General features: G+C 36.6%; 1 long non-coding RNA gene across 1 annotated transcript; it reads left to right on the top strand.

The window, feature by feature from the left end:
- Positions 1-2,749: 2,749 nt before the first annotated feature.
- Positions 2,750-17,408, top strand: LOC116803930. Its single transcript, XR_006357175.1, has 2 exons — positions 2,750-3,198; positions 16,989-17,408. It is a non-coding gene; the product is annotated as an uncharacterized LOC116803930 (long non-coding RNA).
- Positions 17,409-18,661: the final 1,253 nt, after the last annotated feature.

Below are 18,661 nucleotides of genomic sequence, written 5' to 3'. Positions count from 1 at the left end.
TAATCTTTCAAGCTAAATTTATTTAAAAGCTCGTATGATATTCTGCCTTAAGATTATATTCAAATTTATAAATTAACAGCAAATAACAGACGTTTCTCTTAATACGCGGCGCCACGAATTTCACAACTCATATAGAATTTTTGGAGCAGTTCTTCAACAATTTTTACCACAGTGCAGGTTTCTTTTGTCGCCAGCGCCGCTGCCTGCATTCATTTGCAAAAGATTCGTTGCACATCGCGGTCGCTTGCGCTTTTCGCTCTCTGCTTGTTCTTTCCACTTCCATTTGCGTCGCATTGACTTTGCAAAGTTTACTTACACACATTCAGTTCCTGTACTTGTGGCGGTATTTGTGCATTTACAATTTCTGCGTGTTTGTGTTCGTGTATGTATGTGTGTTTAGTAACGTTCAAGTGCTCGCGGTTTCCGCATAATTTCTTGTTTCGCGGTATCGCGACGTCACCGCGCTGTCCGTTACATTGCCGTAGGGCTATTGCCCGCTCTTGTTGCCGTTGTCGTGCTTCTGCTGCTGCTACTGCTATTGTTGGTTGTCTTTGTTTGTTGTGAATTCTCTTTTCATCATCAATTTGCATTGCAGGTGCGTTGTACTTTTACGATCGCGCTGTGTGGGCGGCGCATTTTTCAACACTGGTAAGCATCCCAATATTGACGTCGACGCCGACGCCGACGCCGTTGTCGCCGTCACCTTCCGCAGATGATTAAACTTATTGCATTCGATTGTTACACACACATACATACGCATAAGAACGCTCCCTCACACACATGAAGACGACAAGTCCGCGGCTGCATTACAACAATTACGAGTGAAAGAGCGAGAGCACATACAAAGCGTCAGAGAAAGAGAGGCAGCGCAGGGGCGTGAGTGAGCAGACAGATGAAAATTGCAATACACACACATGCACACAACATCAAATTTGCCACGCAAAAGCGGCCGGCACTTCGAAGCTTCCCCTTTCCCAAGTTACAAATATCGCCTCAGTGCTCGCGCGTGTGTTAGTGTGTGTAATTGTCTGATTGTTCTCTGTGTGTGTATGTGTGGATGCACTTGGTGCGATTCATTTGGTTTTATTACCATTTTCGTTGCTCGCCGCTGCCGCTGCTGCTGCTTGCTGCCTGCGTTGGCGTCTCCTCCTCGTTTTGGGCTGTGCTTTTGCAATTGCACGAAGCGGCCGACGGCGACGCGTTGACTTTGATCGGCATCGGCTTTTTACTGCAAAATATGGCAACTCTGACCAAACGTTGGAGAATAAGTTCTCTACCCTTTTGTCAGTGTAGAGCGCGACTTTGAAATGCACGGCAACGGCAACGGCACAAAATGTGTTTGGCAAGTGAAAGAAACTATTTACTTACAACGAAATTCAACAAAATAAATACGAAAATCAAAAACTAAAGTGATAAATACAAAAAAAAATTATAAACATAAATATATATAAATTGTTATAAATAATTTAGAAGCATTGAAAAAATTAAACCGAAAGCCGAAACCTAGTACCTCAAATGCATTAAACAATCGTTAAAAGGTTAAAAACGGACAAATTTCAAAGCTAAAACGCATTTTTCCGCATTGGCGATGACCTACGACAAAGGAAATGAAGTCACACAAATACACAAACAGACACTCGCACACATACACACAGAAACACACTCACTCGCTCACTCACTCAAGTGCAACTAGGCAAGCGAATAAGTAAAACAGTCGCAACAACAACAACAAGAACAAGAAAGCGTCAGCAATGAAAAAGCATGAGGAACAACAGTAGCAGCGATATTAACGTCGACGTCGACGTCGGCGTCGCCGTCGCCGTCATGCTTGCACTGCGCATGCACATGCATACGCATACCAATGCACTTACAATGTGTGCGCTCGTGTTGGTGCGCTTTGTTCGTTGCTTGGGTGCAAAAAGATAGCAAAAAAAAAAAAAAAAAAAAGGAAAAACGGAAAAAATTGAATATAGAGGCAAATCTTGAGAAAATATTCTAAAAATATAGAAAATGCATGAAAATTCAATTTTGAGCAAATGCGAAAAATAACAAGAGACTTTATTTAATTTATTTATAACTCAGTGCGTTTGTGTGTGCAGCTCGAATTAAATATATATGTATATTTGTTTCGCATATATATTATATTTAATAATTTACTTATATACATACCTATATAAATGAATATATGTATATACGTAGTATATATATATTAATTTATATATATTAGTGTGTACACACTTGAATTTAATATGCGCGTCATGCTCCAACGGCAGTTGAATGCACTCAACGCTGATAATAATAAATGAAAGAAAAAAACATAAATATATATATTTAATTTATACAAAAGAGATTAAATAAAATATTGACAGCTGCTTTTCCGAATTTAACAATATATACAAATATACATATACATATGTATTTTTATTTTTGCCTTTCAAATTATTGAAGAAATATGTTTGGTTTTCCTTTAGGTTTGTTTTGCCATTCTGTTTAAATAATTTATTTATTTCGTGCTGAGTCATGGACAAAATATTTTTGTGCATACCTGGCTTGCAAATGACCTTGAATTGCTGCATTATAACCACAGCTACAGACAACCAAAAGTATATAGTAAAGAATAGGCAATGTTTCCGTTGGGGGAATACATACAACTATTCTATATATGCCATATATACTATATGACCACACACACATAAACAAATTACTCATCCGTTTTCAAAGAACTCAAAAAAAAAAAAAACCAATACAAATTTATGCAAGTGTACATAAACAATTTCATAAATAACAACAATAAAAAAAAATAAAAATAAAAAATAAAACTGTCGTGAAAATTTAAAACTGCGCACGCGTTGCAATTTTTGAAGAGCACCAAAAAAAAAAAAAAAAAAAAAAAATGCAACAAAAGTAAATAACAAATTTCAATACAAAAATAAAAACTAAGGAAAAAAAAAACTATTATCAAGAAGTAACAACCGAGGCGCAGCGTTGCGCGTGCGAAAGGGATAGCAGCTGTTTGGCAGTTCGATGTCGCCTTCAAGCGGCTAAGGACAATGGTTCAAGTGCAAAGAGGATGCCGCAACGTAATGCAACAAACGAGTCAACAGGAGGAGGCGGGGAATTCTAGGCGCTGGCGGCTCGTACAGGAACCAGGGAGACAGCGCAAGGACACACCGTTTACCGTGTGTGTGTGTGTGTGTGGTGAGTTTCAATTGCATATACAGTGAACTAGCGCTAAAGTAAACTTATAGTTTTTAAGTAAATTCCGTAGAACAGCATACATGTATATGTAAATAAGATTTCAAAATGTTTTTTAACATTGAACTAGAATTTTGTGTAAAATTTTACTTAAAATCTAGTGTATCCATTTTATGGTGTATATACTGTATTGCGTATACGCGATGTGGTGAATTCGTAAATATTAAAGCATCACTCCAGCTCCATTGAGCAACTATTTTTAGTATGCAGCCCCTAAAGCGGAGTGCTACCGACTGCTACACTCTGCCCTTGAACGCACAGAATTCTCTGCTCTGGGTGCCCACACACACACACACACACACAGACACTCACACATAGATGCATCGTACACTGAAAAAAATGTTGCACTTGATTTGACTGTTAAGGATTTTAAGTAGAACCATTTGCTTTTAAATGGTTATCAATTATGATTCCATCAAGTGTGACTAATATATTATTATTGATATTTTGTTTTTATAAAAGTTAACTGAAAATTGGTTAACAAAATGAAAGAATTTATTTCATGAATTTTAAATAATCTTAAACTGCTTCTTCAGTAATATTATCTGTATTCAAAAATTAAGTTAAAATAAAAACACTTAGCTAGTATTTTCCTTGAGTGTATTTGCAAGTCTCACTCTCTATCTTTCGTTCTCTCTCCCTCTCTTGACGCGCGCTGCAGCACAGTCCAGTGACAATATCTGTGCACAGCTGGAAACCAGTTGTTTCGTGTCTGAGTAGCTGCATATGTCAAGCGAATCGAGCATTGATGCCCAAGCGTCGCCTCCCCTTCCTCCCTTCGTGCCGCCCACATAGTTGCTGCACGCCCATGCCCTTTGGGGCATGACCAATGTCCAAATGTCCTTGCTTAGTGAACTCTGCATGCGATGACATTGATTTTTAGTTATATGCAAGTATGTGTGTGTGTTTATTAAGTTGTGTGTAGGTGTGTGTGGGTGTGTGCATATGGCTGACTGTGTGTGGGTGCTTTGCGGTTTCCAATTGCAGCGGCGCCTCAGCTGTCAGCTGCATTAACATTTCAACTTGTCTTTCGAGTCTCTCTCTTTCACTCTCTCTGCCTCGTTTGTTACCTCTCTCTCTTTCTCGCTGAACTGCTTGCTCGCTTAAGGGATGTGAAAAGTGGCTAAATTAATTTTGTTTATTGACATTATAATAAATAAATAAAACACATTGGAAATTTGAGCGAAATATGGAAAACCTACTTAATGCATCAAATGGCATTGTTATTTATATTATAACGTGCTTCTATATTATCGACTATTGTTTACAGATTGAACTAATTGTGTGTTAAACAACAGTTATATGATGATGTAATTGTGCCAGTTTTCATTGGCTCAAGTTAAGCAAATCGAAACTATAAATCAACTATGGAATCAAGTTCAGTTTGAGTAGAGATAGGCTTCGGAAATGACAACTGAAATTGAATATTTATTTTACTTAGAGATAAGTTTAGTAAAAATATATATGTATATGTATATAAAGTAAGTAAGTGCCAGTTTAATTTAAAATCAACTAATTTCTAATTTCTATATGAAACTGATTTTGTTTTTTAATTAAGATACTGCTTAAGGCTGCTTGAAATATTTATTTTGAGAAAATTTTGCTATCACATTTATTGTTCTATATGAGAATATATGATGTTGAATAGATGAAGTATAGGCGATCATAGTTTGATATAATATATGTATTTGTATTTTAATTGAATTTTTGGAATTTTCTATACAGATTAACTTGTTTTATTTGCATTATTTCACTCTCTACAATACAAACACACCAAATAACAGCAACAACAGCCCGGATATATTTTGTAGAATTTATAATATAAATTTAAAAATATAAAAAAAATATATTTAAAAAAAAAATATATATAATTAAATAAAAATTCAGAAAAACTTAAAAAAAAAAAATAAAAAAAAAAAAAAATAAAAATAAATAAAAATAAAAATAAATAAAAATTTAAATTACAAATTACAAAATATAGTAAAACTGCTAATTATAATTGAAAAAAAAAAAAAAAATTAAAATAAATAAATGAATTGAAATCAAATTTTCAATTTTTCTCGTCTTTTTCAACTTAAATTAATTTCACAACGCGGCGTATGCGTAATTTTGTAATAAACATAATCTCTCGCAAATTGAAATATTTGATTGAATAGTGAAAATCCAATGGCTAGAAAGGTATCTGTGGGATACACAAAGAGGCAAGAGACAGACTTGACTCACTGCGACTCGCCAGATGCAATGGCAACAACTGCATTCTAGTTGTTATTTTTCTTTTTCGAGTTGCCGCTGTTGTTGTGGCTAGTTTTTTTTTTTTTACGCGGAGGCCGCCATTGCTGCGGCAAGTCGCGACGTTCTTCTCTCGGGCAATGCCGAGAGTCGCGGCGTTGATAATGGCGATGACGTCGTTGCCATGGTTCTTGCTGCTGCTGCTGAGTACAGTCATAGAGCGAGACATGAGCAGAGAGAGAGAGAGAGAGAAAGAGTGAGAGGAAGGGGAGTGGGAGGCTGGCAAGGGCATACTCTGCAACGTCGCATCCATAAACTACACAAATTCCTTTAAAAGCGTAAAATGCATTCGATAGATACACACACTGCGAGACAGGCCAGCAGAGAATACACACAGAACACACGAGGCGAGCATAGCCACAGATACATTCGCACAGTTGCAGATACACAGATACGGCTACAGATGCAGACGCAGATACAGATAGACCAGCTATAGTTTTCCTCTCTATGCGAACGTATCTGTAGGTGTACATATATATATGTGCTTGTGTGTGTGTGTGTGTGTGTGTCTGTAAATGTATCTGTTAGCGTATCTTTTGCAGTTGTTGCATTGGCATTGCTCATATTTACTTGAAATTCAATTTGCAAACATATCTGACGATGTCTTTTGTTTGCCTAAAGTTTCAATTGTATGTTATTGTGTTTGTTTTCACTGTTGTTGTTGTTGTTATTGTTATTGTTGGAGTTGTCTTTGCTTTTAGCAAAATTTGCAATTAATTTGCGCTGCTTTTTCTTCGAAATACGCTTCGGTTTTGATCGATTTCCACGTTGATTGTATATAAAAATATATATGTATAAACATCGAGATATATGTGTATTCATATATAAATATATATAGTTCTGAATGTACATATATGATATATATTTTTACTTATGTATTATATATTTTTGTTTTCCATCTGTCATCCTTAATTCCTAGCATTAATAGTCTGGAATGAATGTATTATTTCCCAAGTCTAACTACATATACATAAAATGTGGATTTTTTTATTCGATAAAAGCTGAATGTGAAAACTTTATATATGTACTGCTATATATAGCCCATAAATGTATATATTGTATATATAATATATAGTATGATTTTATTTTGTATATACCATATGTTGACAATATAATTGATATACCTAAGATCCCAAGTTCCTATGCCCACAATTTATTATAGGAATTCATAGGAATTGTTCAAATCATGTATACGTCCCGTATGCCCAGCATAGGTGTAGCTAGAGTAGTGGCAGCTTGAGCTAGCCTCAGCCGAATCGTCATCAATAAATGAAAAACACATGATCCCTGAAGGTGCACTCAAGCGGGCCATTAACTACCATCGTCTGGCCTTTAACTCAGTCAACTGCAGTTGAAAACCCTCTCAGGTTTGGGCCAGTACCAAAGACTGAGTGCTTCGCTTGACTGCATGCTGCACTCGGTTTTTGACCAGCTCAACTCAAGCTGTTGTCCCTGCTGCAGGCATAACTGTAACTGGAATTCGTAAAGTTTGCAGAATGACTGAATAGTTCGTATTTAGAGCGTGACACGAAAGGGGTCGCTGACTGTTTCATACCCTGCTCAGACAAGTGCACGAATATATATTCAATATTAGTTTTCAAAGTCATCAAGACAATTAGTGCATGGTACCTTCGTAGGTACTTATTTCTGTTGGCTTATGACTAGCTCTAGCTCAGGGTATATATCATGCATATGAAATAGAGAGCGAGATAGAGCGATAGAGAGAGAGAGAGAGTGTGTGAGCGAGACAAACAATTGCATTGTCAAATGCATTGTAATGAATGTCATCCGTTCATTAAAATTATGTCATTCTCGCATATTTTGACACACATTTGCACTCACACACATACTTGCACACACAAACTCATTCTCACACCCACACACATACACACATACGGAGACACCTCGTAAGCCCAACCAACAACTGCGCCTCATTAGCAATAGCAAACTGAACCACCCCGTTGGGGCCCGTCCCCTCTCTTCAACTAACGCACGCTTTGTTTCCGTTTCTATCCAATGCGATACCCTACTAAAAAGCAACTCCTCCCTCCCTCACAGACACCCTCGATTCGACATTTTAGCTGACCAATGAAAATCGAGCGACGTTCTGCTTCGAATATTTTTGCTGTTTGTTTATGGCTTTTCGCATTTTGATGGTTTAGCATAGATTGACGTAATGTCGCCTGAGTAAATGATAAGTGAAAAAAGATATAGAAGATGTAGAATTTAGAAATGGATTATAAATGTAGACGTATATGTATAAAGGCAAACACAAATAGATGTATACAGATTTTTTTATATATAGATATAGATATTGAGTTAGAGATAGAGATTCAGATACAGATACGGATACAGATACAAAGATACGGACACAAAGAGAATTTTAATAATTTGTATTTAATTTTCTCTTTCTTCACATATTATTTATTTATGTTAAGTTAGATTTCAATATTTACTATAGAAAAACGGAGATCAGTCGCTACAATTCCAATTCAGATTCCTTGGAATTCGTAATATTTACGATTCCAAGTAATTCGCTTAACTGTTATTGCAATTCTCATGAAAGTTCACGACACGAATTGCATCATTTTGCAAGTGCTTAACATTTTAAGTTGCTGTAAAGAATGAAAGTAGCTGGAATTAGTTTACATAGATGCCGCTTTGTGCTCGCTTTTAGCGTACGCAGCGCCCACATTGCTGTCTCCCTCGCACCCACTCTATTTTATATGTCATGCAAAATGGCCGACGACTTGGTCACACTGCAAGATATTTGTTTTCGTTTTGTTGCTAAGGCGTCGCGCAGCTGCTGTTGAGCTCTTTCGTTGCTATTGTAGTTCTTCTTGTTTTTGTTGTCGATTTTTTTTTTCTATTAATTTTTTCGCTCATTAATTTCAATTCTCCATTTAAATAGCTGTCGACCGTTCGCTGTGCGCCATTTTTTTTTTTTTTTTTTATTGACGTCGCGACGTTTATTTAAATTTGAATTTTCATGTTTTATGTTCTGCGTATTTGTTCGCTTTTGCAATGCTGATAGATAATTATTAAATGTTGCTAACTTTAAATAGGCGCAAATTATTATTTATCTAGCTTAATTGGTGTGAATATCAAATATCATATTATCAGTATTATCAGCAATTATAAAGTGAATAGCACAATGTAAAAATTCATTTTACGAGTGTTTTATCAGTTAATCGAGGGATGTATTTATTTTCATATTAAAATAATTTTGAGTTTTTATTGTTAAATCACAAACAATAAACAATAAATCGTAAAAAAAAGGAAGTAATATAAGAGATGAATGCAGAGGTTCTTAAAGATATAAGTTTAATACATAGGCAAAAAGCGAAAAAAAATTGTTATATGGCACTTTTATATATCAGCGGTTACATTTTTTATTTATTTATTTTATATTTATTTATTTATTTTTTTTGTTTATTGGTTTTTCTTGCTGTCTGTCCTTATAAAGTGTACAGTCTTTCCCGATACGTCCTATGAATCATGAAATTCATGATTTTGTATTTGAATTTTCTTTTTCCAACTTTCCAACTTAAATTGCTCTTAACATATATAGGTATATATAATGTCCCTTATATCCATTATTCCCAGTCACTTTGTATACTCCAACTGATCCACTTCCAAACGCAATGCAATTCAACTTCGAATATTAATCTTGCAAAATGTTTCTCTGTGTATATAATTTTGGTATATTAACGGTATCAATTTCAACATCTCATTTGACCCTTTTGATAAACTATCGTGTAATAATTATGCCACATAAATTGCGAATGATGAAGCTTGCCATCTTGCCACACCGTCAAATGCCATAAAAATCAACAGATTTTTGTCTTTAAAATTGCACACAAATTATATGTTGAGGTTGCAAGTGGCTCTTTGCCTACCGCGTTTTGTTGCAACTCGACCCTCTGCTGTGCCTTGCTTAACGGTAAAGCTAATTTATGCCACAACTTTTTTGAGGAATTGCTCTCTAAAGCGCAAAGGCGGAAGTTGCTGCTGTTGTTGCTGTTGCTGCTGTCCAAGAAGCCAATTGAATGCAACAACAACAACAAGCATTGTGGCAAGTGGCAAGTGGCAGGCTGCAACTCTCTTGGTAGCTGGTGAAAGGGGCGCATTGTACCGTTGGCTTTCCTAACTGTGTGCGTATATGTGTGTGTGTGTCTCTTCTGACCTGCACTTGCTGGCCAGCTGCCTGTGTTTCAAGCATGGCTCAAACTTGTTTGTGTGGATTTTGGAGGTAACACGCGGCGTATGCGTAATTAGATTTGCGTTTGCTGTGCTCGCTCACTAATGGGCCTAAAGCTTGCCGCATTCTACTCGAAGCTGAACAGAATGCGTAGCTGATCGACTATAAGATACCTTAGTCTGGGTTACGGTAACAGCACTCCATTTAAACTTTCAAATTTCCGGGAGTACGGTGATAAGTTTTGGGTGACAAATTTTGATAGGAAACTTTATAGAAACTGAATAATAGAATAGCAATTAAATTAAATTATTATCGAATTTATTAGCAGAGAGAGATTATATTTTCAAATTCATTTCTACTTGATCTCATTTAAACTATCATAAATTTTCCTTATATTTATATTTATATTTATGTTTATATTTATATTTATATTTATATTTATATTTATATTTATATTTATATTTATATTTATATTTATATTTATATTTATATTTATATTTATATTTATATTTATATTTATATTTATATTTATATTTATATTTATATTTATATTTATATTTATATTTATATTTATATTTATATTTATATTTATATTTATATTTATATTTATATTTATATATGACGATTAAATGATTCTTTTACATTTTACCTTATTAGAATACCACAAAAAGTTTATTTCATACAATTTTACAATATGTAAATAATATAATAAATCTTATGCTATTATACTATTCTTAATGATTTACTCTCAAAATGCAATATTTTCTAATATTGCAGGGTATTTAGCAGTCATAGATATCCTAACTGCTATAGCAAACACATAAACTTTTTGTCCTGGGGCAGGGAATTGCAAGAAATAATACGAAAAAAAAAGAAACGCAGAGTGCAGAGAGAAAATATAATTTCTGGTTTAACGTTCACTGATCTGCGTTCTGTTGCTGTTGCTGCTGCTTCGTCTCCTTCGGCTAGCTTCCTCTTATGTTGTGCCTCGCTGGGGTGCCACAGCGCTCTGTCGATGACGTTGCACTTTTGTGCTATTCTGTTCTGTTCTGATGATGATTTTTTTTTTTTTTTTTTTTTGCAACGTCAATAAACGAGTTTTGCGGCGAGCCAAGCGAGCTGCCCAAGCAACGCTCTATTGGTGGCAGAGGCATGCACAAGGTGTTGCAAAGAGAGGGGCATGGGCGGGGATGAAGTTGGAGGGGGGTTGGTATCGGGTTTTGGCTTCGACTTTGGTTCGTCTACCTTGTGCGTTGTTTTCGCTTTTGCCGCTGTTGCCGCTGTCTCTGCTGCCTTTTGTTTAGTTGTTGCCATGTTGCATAGGATTTTGAACCCGTTTATGTAGTCATGTCGACCCTGCCTCCTAGCCCCTATACTCCATGTGGCGCGTCCATAACCTAACCTAACTTTTTTTTATAGCCTCCAGATGAAATAGCGTGCGGTAAACGCTTTGTTAGCCGTTGGTTGTTGTTGGTGTTTAGCTGTTTGTGCCTCAGTTGTGTGTTGCATGTTAAACGTGTTGATACCCTAACTGTTCCCTGGGGTTTTACAACTCTTTGTCACATGACCTTTGTTTGAATGCATTCTATAGATAAATGCATTTTGTTTGTGCGTTGTTTATGCAGTGAATGATAAATGTTTAATTGTGTTTCATTGCGAATTCAAGTGAAAATCAAATCAATTGCTTAAAGTGCGACTGAGCAAGCTCTAAACTAACAGTTTAAATATTCTAGTTTATATGTGTATGCATAAGAAAGAGAGGGATAGCTATTATACGGTTCCGCCGAATGAAGTAGAAACTTAGCTTGGCAAGCAAGCAGCTCGTAAATTAGCGGCATTATAAGAGTCTAAACTTTCCTCCATTTGCTTGATAGGCAGAACTTCAGAACTTTTTGTGTGCACCTCTGGTGCTGTCTTCGGTAACCCATGAAACGTTCGCTTAATGAAAATAATTGCATTTTTTTGCATAATTTATGACACACACATACGCACCCACACATGCATACGCTGCATTGAGGAGACACACAAAAGCCGCTGTCACCCACACACATAACTCACGGCTCGACTCAAGGGCCTAAGAAGGATGTGCGGTTCTCTCTTCATTTGACGCTCGCTTTTCGGCCTGGTAAAGTAATTTTGTGGCACATGTGGGTGTCAAGCACCGTTGAAAAAGCAGCGTAAAATGCAATCAGCAACAATGAAAAAATTGCAAATGCAACAATAACAACGAAGTGAGCTTGCGTATTTCCTGTGTGTGAATGAAAACAGCAGCCGCAGCAGCAGCAGTAGCGAAAAGAAATGAGAGCAAAATTCAATTTATGCATATTTCTGCACAAAACGACAAAGAGAGCTTTTTTTGGAGCTGGATAAAGAGAGCGCGCGTCAGGCAAAAGCTTTTGGGCGCTCTTCGTGTCTGATATTGTGTGCGCTCTCTGATTCTCTGCTGTGCTGCGCCGCACGTTGCGTGTCATTGACCTTTGAAATTGCATTGCATGTGGCTTCGCTAATGCCGCTGTCGCTGCCGCTGCTGCTGTTGCTGCTGACGTCGCTGCTGCCTGTGCTGTTGCTGTCTTTTGCTCTGCTTTGCTACGTCATTCTACGTTATTTCGCATTGCCCACATGCCGCGGCCCTCTACGTCTGCTCTGTCTGCCTGCTGTGACTTCGTCATCAAGCTCACACACACATACACACTGAGCTTACGAACGACACGTGTATTTGTTTGTGTGCCTTGCCATAACATCAAATTATATTAAGGCAGCAGAAGCGAAGTTGTAGAAGAAGAAGAAGAAAATAGAGTATAAAAAAACGAATGCTACTTATCTGCTGATCCCCACCTCCCACTGCATATTCTGCAGCTCCATTGTATGCCTTGGAAGTTATTTTAATATCTTTCAATATCTTGCGCTTTTTGAAGCACTTATTTTTCTTGTTCCTTGTTGTTGCTGTTGCTTACTTCGATAATCGCTCGATAGCAAACAAAAACTTTGACAATGGATGGGCGACAACTCTCCGTCCGAGATTCACCGCCCGAGTCGCATTGTCTAAGTGGACGAAGAGCAGCAGCAGCAGCCGTCGCAGAAGTTCATTGAACGCCCCGCAGACATAAAGCAAACTCAATAAACGAACGCACAGCGCAAATAAACAGCAGCCAATAAGAATAAGAAAAACGAATACGCAGATAGATATCGCAACCAGCCAGAAGATGCAGAAGTGCTGAGACCCAGCGCAAGACCAAGACAAGACCCATGCAACAGAAACAGGCTGAAACAAAAGACAACAAAAAGAGAGCCACTCACACATACAAATGCACATATACACACACATACCTAAACAGTTGATTTTTAGCATGATTATCGCAGTTGTTTATATGTTATAAAACCGATTCAATCTTAATATAACAGGTGTGTAAAAGCTCATTACAAAGACTGTTATAATTGAACCGGTTTAATGCGGTTGGGAAATGAACCAAGATGTAAATGAACGAAGAAATAACTGGTATTGAAACAGCACATGTTTTCGGGGGAAAAAAATTAAATTAATGCGAAGATTAGAAAGGATTGATTTAATTAAATTTTGTTATAAATTAGAATATCATAAAAATTTGTTTTTAAGCGTATCAAGTTAATCAAAAAGTAAATCAGTGAACTATATTTATTTTCTTTCCATTAAATGCTTAATAGTTTTGTATGCATTCCAACTATCGTATCGATTCGTCAAATCTAATCAAAATTTATGATGGTATAATTGATATAGTAATTATTAAATAAGCTCGTTGCATCACTTCTCAAATGTCGGAGCTCGTCACGCATCAAAGTTCGTCATTCACGTTATGATTTAATTGCATGAAAGGCCGCAGCGACAATATTGTTCAATTTGCGAACAACAAAAGAGCAGTCATAACAAGGGGCGAATCCGAATCCGAATCCGCTGTCCAGACTCAAAGCAGTCCAATGGGCAAGACGTCACGGCGGTGTAAGGGGAGAGCACATGCGAAAAAGGAGCAGTCAGTCACACATACGTAAGCGAGAGAGTGAGCGAGCCTGAGCGTGTGTATGTGTATGTGTGTTTGGGTAGCCATGACGCGGCAGCACAACCATGACCCACACCAACAAACAGGAAGCGAAACGACAAAATAAACGCCAAAACAGCTTTGCCGAAAAGCAGCAACTGTAAAGAAATATACATGCAAAAGGCGGAGAGTGGGAGAGAGGCAGAGTGAGAGAGTGAGAGAAGAGCAAGTCATTTACTCGCTTCAACGCCAAATTTCAATTACAATTACCAACACGGCGAAGGCCACAAGAGCACAAAAAATAAAAATAAAAAGAATCGGACGGCGAAATATGCAAAGCGAAGAAGAGAGTGTGGGCAGAGACGGTGGAGGCGTGGCAATGCAGCATAGTGTGAATGAAGCATAAACTACAAAACGCAAATAGCAGCACACGGTGAGAGAGCAGGAGCAGCAGGAGAAGAAGACAAACAGAAGAAGTCGAAAAAAGAACGTCGCCGTAGCCCAGACACAGCCAGACACACAATCACACAGACACATATGGACGTACATACATGGTGTACATATGGCTATTAAAAATGGCTGCTAACATGGCTGCGAACATGGCAGGCAGCGCAACAGACAGAGACGAAACACATACAACTTCAGCAGCAGGCAGCATTTAAATCGGAGCAGTGGCACCAGCAGCAGCAGCTCTGAAGCTTCTGCTGCTCCACGAATGAAGTTGCAAAACAGAACGCGCAAAGGTTAATCAACTCTGCGTTTGGCTTTACCAACAACTTCCCAACTCGGCAATGGGATTTTTCAAATGGGCAGAAGAGTCGCCTTCGCCACCGTCACAGCCAACGTGCGACTCTCCGTCGCGCACCATGTTGTTGTCTGTGGCAAAGGAGTTGGTAACATGCACCAACAACAACAAACGGCATCTAATTGAATTGCTTGCATGTGCCGCTTATCTCACTGTTTTTGTGTATAAGTGTGTGTGAGCGCGCGCACATGTATTGGTGTGTGTGCAACTCCCATGACAATGGCATTGAAAGAGCAGCAAGCAAGTAGTCCCCCAACATATTGCGAGAGTAACGGGCGAAAAGAGAGCGAGCGTCAGGGCGAAAATGCGCTTAAGAGAGCGCGCTTACAAATGGCGTATTGCATAATTATGTGCAACTGAGCTTCGTAGAGGTGCCATAATTTCAGTGTGTGCGTGTGAGTGTGTGTCGGTGTATGAGTGTGGCATTGCGGTTTTTTGTGCAGAGGTGCCTTTGGCCTTGGTTTTTTAAATTCGTGTGAAAACCCGAGAATTCGCCCTAGGGATTGAATAACATTAAAATAAAGCAAAAATAGCAAAGTAAATTTTTGAATAAATGACAAAAAGTGAAATTTTAAAGCAAATTAAAAAGAATATTATTGTACAAATAAAATACAAAATACAAGTTGAAAATGAAATTATAATAGTGACAAAGTTTTAATGAATTGAAAGTTAAAAATATTTAATAAAAATTTTTAATGACCAATATTAAAGTTTTTTTTTTAGTTAATAAATACATAAGAATTATAAAAGATCAAGATTCACAGTAACAGTAACAATAGAATTAAAAAATAGTGAAGGCTTTGTATATTTAGTGCATAAAATGATCTAATTAACATTTCCTGCTCACATATTATAAACTGTTAAAGAAATTCAATGCCCGCAAAATGAATCAGTAAATAAGGCAATTAAACAAGCGAGTTGCACATCTAAAAGGCCTGAAGGCAAACATCAACAGTCACCCGCAGACCGCACACCCGCACGCGGTGAGCATTCAAAATGAAAATTAATAGCCGGCGAGTTCATTTTCCATGCAAACATTTCCACATGATTGCGCGCATTCGAATGGAAATTGTTGATTATTGTGCAAATAATAAACGAATTTCGATATTATTTGCAGAGCTGTGGGGAAAATGCAAATAGCCTTATCGAAAAGGAAGTCAAATGGTAACTAAAAGTCTAATGGGGCTTACCCGGCGTATGGATAATTTCATATTTTGTACTCTTTTCTGTTTTCGTGTTTCCAAATCCCGTAATAATTGCAGCATATATTAAATGCGAAAGGTTTTCTTTTAGAGTGCGAAACAAAAACAAAACAAAACGTAAACAAATGTATGCTTAGAGCGCAACAGAGCCTAATTATATAAGAGAGTACGAGCCAAAGAGAACGTGAGAGAGAGCAAGCAAGTAAGAGAGCGTTAGTGACTGCAGGGGCAATGGCAATGCAAAGCTCATGCTGCTGGCAGAGCTGTTACCGGTTTTTTTGCGCGACGTCAACGTCAACGTCAGCTTCGCAACATAAGTAGGAAGGAAGCGCGCATGTATGTGTGACGTCGCTGTTGATTGTGTGTGAATTTGTTGAGGCAGGTCCTGGCTGAAATAGGTACAGCCAACGAACTGTGCGCAGACACAGCGCGACAGTTGTGTGTGTTTGTGCATGTGTGTGTGCGCTGTGCTGCTACCACCAAAGAATCATGTGGCAGGCCAATGGGTGAAGACGCAGCAGCATTTTGGCAGCGTCTCGCTGCTGTACATATGTATGCAATAACAACGACAACAACAGGAACAACAACGGGTACAACAAGCAACATATAGCCAAAACACTCGATAGATGCAGGGACACACACACATATAGAAATGGAGTACAGCGCTCAGCTGCAGCAGCGCAGTCGCTGCACAGCAGACGTTGCCGCCGCCGCTGTCGTGGCCGTTGCCGTTGCCTCTGCTACGCTCAATGGCATTTCAGTTTAAGTTTTTTGTTGTTCCGAGGCATTTGCCGTTCAGGAAGCGCAACGCCAAGTTGCCCAAAGCAGCCAAACTAAAGCTAACACACATATAATCATATACACCTACATACATGCATGCATATGTACAATGTACATAGCATATATAGCTAAAATAGAGCTAAAAAACTTAGCTAGATACGGCTACAAGGCAACTTTTAGTGTGCAAATTGTTTTGTTTTTGTTGTTGTTGTTTCGTGGCTATTTTTGTGGGCAATGCATGTGAGCTAACGTTTCTTTGTTGCAAATTGAATTGCAGCTTGCAACAAGCAAGCGGCTTACGTGGCCAGCAGACATAAATCTGAAGAGAATTGAGCTTAACCGCAGAAACAAAAAAAAAACAAAAATACTTGGCATATGTATATATGAAATAACAACAAAATATATACATTATATATCTAATACTCTTTTCTTTCCACTATTTACAGCTTGCATACCACGACAACAGCTTGGCCGAAACACACACACACAATGAAAAGAAACGGAGTAAGCTTTATCTCAGCTCAGCACAAAGATTAAACAAGTTCCTTTTCTTTCAGCTTTGACAATGTGAAGATGTCGAAGAAGAAGAAGAGCTGGAAAAACTACTACCTACTGGAATTTCACAACAATTCGCAATGCTGCTCGTGCATCAATCAAAGAACTTAGTAAATCCCATGAGAAATGGTGCATACTTACATATGGACCATTAACAGAAACCCGTAAATCCGAACTTGTGCTGTTTTATATCTGTTACAAGACCGGCATTATGGGAGTCTGTCAATGCAAACAACTTGGTTTTTGGCAACAAAGCAAAGCAACATTGAACAAATAGAAACTATAAATGATACTATAAATCAATACAACAATTCAACAAAAGTTCATAAACAAATGGATATGATTAAATAATATATTTAATTTCCAAAAGTTGAGTATAAACCTACATAAATGTGATAGAAAAGTCAACAAAGAAAAAAATACAAATTAAAATATACAAAGCACAATTAAAGACATATTCATAATATTTACATTAATGACATATAACAATTAATAAAAAGTAAACTCTACATATAATAATATTTACCTAATCATCAGTTGGGTTCATATTAATATATGCAGAAAAAAAGTATTTAATAAAATAAATAAATAAAAGAAAATTAAAAGATTAGAAAATAAGTAAAAAATTAAAATAAATTTTAAAAAAAGTAAAACAATAAATGCAAAATACATTTGAGCGCTTTAAATCAACAAATTATAAAAATTTGAATTATTATATAATATAAAATTATATTAATATACAAATTTGTATACTTTAAAAGTAATTATATATACTAATCATATTTCCAGAAAAAAATAAAATAAAAATAAAAAATAATTAAATAAATAAAATAAACACAATTTTATAATATATATATAAATAAATATTTAATAAAAAATTAGATGATAAATAAAAACGTATTAATATATACAATTTATATATGAAACCATACCAAAACGCACTTAAATCTTCAAGTAATAAAAACAATAAATAATTAAAATCAATAAATTTATAACAAATTTATATTAAAGAGTTTAACTGATTTGAAATTATATATCTAAGCAAATTTTAAATATCATTTATTAGTATTATAAATATCCATTATTTTGTTTAATCAGTTGCAGTTAAATCAATAACTTAACTAATTTAATATTGTATTTCGGCAATTCCTATAATTTTTGCAATTCTCTTTAAGTTTTTTCTTTCGTTGCTGTTGGTTTTTCTTTTTTGTTCAATTCGATTAACGATTATGTTCTGAAAATGTAAACCTAAAAACCAACTGACATAAACCAAGCAAGCAAAAAGGACTACACCAAGGACCTTTTTCTCTCTGGCAAATTGAGGTAGTAGGTTGTATAGTAGTACTTATAGACCATACTATACAGCGTGCTAGCTTTCTTTGCTTGACTATAAGCCGCAAAGACATCCCACACACACTCGCCCAGCCATACAATGTGTTCTCTCTCACTCACTGATTACCTATTTATTATATATTTGTGTGTTTGTGTATTTGTGCGAAAGTGTTTTCACATTATTATTATACATATTATCGATCTGTAATCATAAGAAATTCACTTGCATATT

The sequence above is a fragment of the Drosophila mojavensis genome, unplaced genomic scaffold (genome assembly GCF_018153725.1).
Source record: "Drosophila mojavensis isolate 15081-1352.22 unplaced genomic scaffold, ASM1815372v1 contig_36, whole genome shotgun sequence".
NCBI lineage: Eukaryota > Metazoa > Arthropoda > Insecta > Diptera > Drosophilidae > Drosophila > Drosophila mojavensis.
This window is presented reverse-complemented; position numbering and strand designations above follow the sequence as displayed.